The sequence below is a fragment of the Paramisgurnus dabryanus genome, chromosome 23, assembly GCF_030506205.2.
Source record: "Paramisgurnus dabryanus chromosome 23, PD_genome_1.1, whole genome shotgun sequence".
Lineage (NCBI taxonomy): Eukaryota > Metazoa > Chordata > Actinopteri > Cypriniformes > Cobitidae > Paramisgurnus > Paramisgurnus dabryanus.
The window spans coordinates 5,204,607-5,209,303 of NC_133359.1; the positions used below are offsets into that span (position 1 = coordinate 5,204,607).

Here is a 4,697-nt window from a genome sequence, read left to right on the forward strand (position 1 = left end):
CTAATTTTATGTATTGGGATGTCTCCAGGTTTTTGACTGTGTTTTGTTTGTCTGAAGGGCAAAACAACACAAACATTTTGGCAAAATCAACTTTGATGGCCCTTAAAGTTTTCTACAAGCATCAGAATTGTGAAGTTAGTTTAACAACTCACCTCCTTAAAAAGATGAATAAAATGAGAATGAAGATGATAAAACACAACACTCCCAGGGATATGCCAACAATCAGCAGAATTAGACTGTCTTTGTGATAAAAATATGGTACAATTATTATCCATAAAAAAATGTTTGGTCAAATACGTACAAGCCCAACTGTTAGGTTATAAGTGGACTATGCTAAATTGGTGTTGAATTTACCCAGCGGTTTATTTATAACCCAACAGTATTTGACCAAGTGCTGGGTTGAAGGAAACACATTGGTAACACTTTACAATGAGGTTCATTAGTTAACATTAGTTAATGTATTAACTAACATGAACTAACCATTAGCAATACATTTGTTACAGTATTTATTAGTCTTTGTTAATGTTAGATATTTGAAATAAAGCTTTTTATTGTTTTATGTTAGTTCCCAGTGCATTAACTAACGTTAACAAGATTTTAATAAAGTACAAGTAATTGTTAAAAATGAACATTAACAAAGATAAATAAATGCTGTATACATGCAGTTCATTATTAGTTTATTTTAACTTATGTAGTAAACTAATGTTAGCTAATGAACCTTATTGTAAAGTGTTACCAAAACATCTCTAAAACTTAAAAAAATAATAATTTAGCAGTTTATAGCTATTATATTAATCATATCACAAAAACCTAGATGACGTACTAGTAGTTACTGAATGGCATATGGCATTGCCTTCTGTCGATTTGTCTCTTGCAAAAGCAGTGATGCAAACGTTGTATGTTTCTCCAGCATTTAGAGTTTTTATGATATAAGATGTTTCATTAATGTATTTATTATCGGTTGCAGAAAGAAATTGAACTTTAAAGAAAGATCTGTATCCAGAAGGTTCTTCCCAATGCAGAGACACAGATGATGTTGTGATATCAGATGTTGTAAGATTCCTGATCACTTCCGGCTCTGTAAATAGGAAAGCGAGAAAAAACTGATTAATTGTTGGGTTTCAAATCCAAGTTCATACAAAAAAGTGTCGATATTTTCATAGCAGCTCGTTTGGAGTTATGATGGATGTGCAGTAGGGATGCTCCGATCAGGATTTTTGCAGCCGATACCGATCACCGATTTGTAATCTTCGTGATCGGCCGATACCAATTCCGATACCGATTTTTTTTTTAAAGCTGATATGCAAGCTCTTTGCTGACTGAAACTGTTACAATCTTTCTAAATAAAATAATACCACTGATGTTGCCTTTGTTATATTACTTGCAGTAATTAGGTATATTATTGTTTTAATAGAGACTCAAATAAATAAGCACAACAAATATTTATTCTGCAAAGAGAAATGTAATATGGCTTTAAAAAGGCTTATGTCTCCTAAAAGTACTGAAAATAAAACACTTCACAGACTTTACTGTATTAATTAAATATACACGCATTCGTATGAAGTATAAAAATTCTTAAGTCAAGAGCAGAGAGTGATTTTATTGAGAGATGAATTATGTTACTGCAGCTTTAAGACGTGAGAGAGAGATCGCTCTGTTCACGTGCACTGATGACAGGCTGCTGTGTGTGTGGGCGGTGGCTGAACACAGAGAAGCAGCTGTGAGGAAAATAAAAGTTTAAACGCTCAAAACTTTAAGACGCATGCAAATAAGAAACTTTTGGCATGAGGATGCAATTGTCCGTGATAGATATGTGTTGTATACGCTGTTTGATGGGGATGTGAAGACGCCTCGCGCTGTTTACCGGAGCGCGATCCTCATAGAAAATACGCATATCTCTGTAAAGGCAAAGAGAGACATACAAATCTCCACGTCGCACGTGAGCAACGGGTTGTAAAAATGCTCGCGCTAAGTAAAATGTCTTTAATTGCACCCGCATTCAGGATTCTTTTGATGACAAAAGTAAACAGAAAGATCGGTTTATGAGATCGGCAGATTTAGCGAGCACCGATCGAGTCATTTAATGCCATTATCGGCCGATACCGATCGGCGGCCGATCGATCGGAGCATCCCTAATGTGCAGTTTCATAATAAAAATATAAAGTGCTTAAATATACAAGTTGAGATATGCATTCATCCCACAAAAAAATAGTATTAATGTTCCTTAAGCATTTATTTTATAAATCTAAACCCTTTGACCTTTGTAATGATATGTAGTATGACGTGTAATACTGTTCTTGGTCATTGTAATACCACTTTGCATTCTTTGAAACAACAACACGTCGGGCCCGCACACGGCTGGTCGGCTTAACTAAAATATGTGAATGCATTTTAATATCAGAGGTTGTAAACTTCACCATTCCAACATCTTTCTTGTTGTTTGAGCATTCTGGTATATTTGTTGTTTTGTTCGACGTCCATTTAGTCTAGGGCTGCACGATTAATCGTTTTTAAACCGAAATCGCGATTCGGATGGGTGCGATTTTCGAATCGCAAAAACTGCGATTATTTCGATTCAGAACTATCAAATATAACAATCATCTATTACGCAGTTTTTGACAGTTCGCTTCATGCGCATTTTATGTTTGATGCAGTTTAAACCAATAGAGGGCATTAACACTGAGGCGCTGACTGAACGTCAGATAACGCCATTGTGCGAGCAGCAGTTCAACTCCCCAACAAAGTGTACGGCCATATGATTTCCGCGATGCGGAAAACACGGACAGAATCACGAAATGCATACAAATGGAATTAACTGCACAACGCGGAATGTCATGGAAGTTGGCAGATTTTGGATTCAGTCATTTTTAAAACCCATTATAACTCATTAACGGGCAAATGAAAGGACAGAAATGCGAGAAAACATTTCCCTTTTGTGTAATGTTGGGTGTATATACGTCCGTTTCTCGTCATGCATCGCAATCAATGACAAGCGCCTCATCAGACTATAAGCAGGTTTCATTAAAGCCCGGGACACAGCAGACGAAAGAGGTACAGTATACTTTCTTGCACGCGCACATCCGCACCGCTTTGAAAGTATATTTACAAGCACGAGGGTTCATGAAGCGCGCACACAGAGAGCAGTCAGCACACGCGTCATCACTAAACTTAAGTTTCTTTCTTGTCTAATTGAACATAAACAGCTGGATGTTTATCAGTACATTAAAGCAAAGCAGTTTTAAAGCTGCCTTGTGTCTTAAAGTGACAGACAGTAACCTGGTGCTTTCTGTGTCAGAAATGTTTATTACACACCAAAAATTAAAATCACTCCTTACTCTTAACTGAACAAGCTTCTGCAGCTCCACATTTAAAATCGTACAGTGAGGACTGTGCAGTGTTTTATTTGTATTTTTGCTTATGTTAAATCATAGATTCTAATAGCTAATATATTTACATTTATTACAGATGCCTGAAAAGTTAAACAAGATGAGTATAGTCTTATGATTAAAAGAAAAAACTAAACATTTGCTTGTCAGAAGCATTGTTGTAGTGACAGCCAAAATACATTGGCCTATATGTTATTTGAAATAAAACTTTCAATAAATTTTTGTTAAACTGTATTTTCTTAATGTTCTTAGATTAAAAAAAAGTGTGTCTGCAGAAGAGCAAAGTCCTGCAGACACCTTGGTACAATGTTTAAGAGGTCTTAAATAAACAGTAGCACAGCATCTTTCTTTGGTGCTATTAAAACCACCACAACAAACCTGGATGTAGCTTTTTTATTATATACCAATGAATCGCACTTTAAATCGCGAATCGCAATTTTGATCAGAAAAATCGCAATTAGATTTTTTCTCCGAATCGTGCAGCCCTAATTTAGTCTTTACAGTATAGTCGTTCTATAATTTCATTTACCAGGCTTTTGAATTAGCTGGCATATAACTGGGATTCCAAGGGTGCTTTAGCACTCTGCCCCACAAAAATTTTAAACAGTGCTGGATACACTGTACTGTAATGAGAGTTTTGCCCATTTGCGTCTATCTAGATGAAGGCTGAATGTAAATCCACAAATTTAAAAACATCATACGACTAAAAGGCATCAATCAGTAATTGGTTAAATATCAGATCTATATCAGGAAATATAAAAGCAGTAAACATACTTGTACAGGTTGAGTTAACAACTGGATATCCTGTCGAGTTATCTCCTGCAACAGCTATGATGTTAAACTTGTATATGACACCAGGTGTTAGTCCAGTGATGTTATAGGATATGGAATTTGTTTTGATTCCTCCTGTTATATCACCAATCCATTGAACTTTAAAGAAAGATCTGTATCCAGAAGGTTCTTTCCATTGCAGAAACACAGATGATGTTGTGATGTTAGATACTGCGAGATCCTTGATCACATCTGGCTCTGTATATTGGAAAAAGACAAGGAATTGTTGAATGATCGGTGGTGATATTGGAGAAACTGTTTGATATTTTAGATAAGAAACTTTATCTAAATTCAACCAGGAAAAAAATGCCTCATCAGCTCCACGTAATATTATTACATTGATATTGGTGTATTGGGTGCAACTAAACTCTTTTTACATTAGTAATTTCCCTCGTAATTATAATATTTTTAACTGATGAGGCATTTTTTGAGTGAACCTCAAAACTAAAATCTTTAAAGTGTGTTAATATAGGGTTCAGA

The 4,697-nt window shown here is 35.4% G+C and overlaps 1 long non-coding RNA gene across 1 annotated transcript; it reads right to left on the reverse strand.

Annotated features, from left to right (window-relative positions):
• LOC135781622 (uncharacterized) lies at positions 1-595 on the reverse strand. The gene is made up of 2 exons (XR_010545184.2): positions 153-595; positions 1-51 (listed from the first exon to the last, which is right to left on the reverse strand). It is a non-coding gene; the product is annotated as an uncharacterized lncRNA (long non-coding RNA).
• Positions 596-4,697: the final 4,102 nt, after the last annotated feature.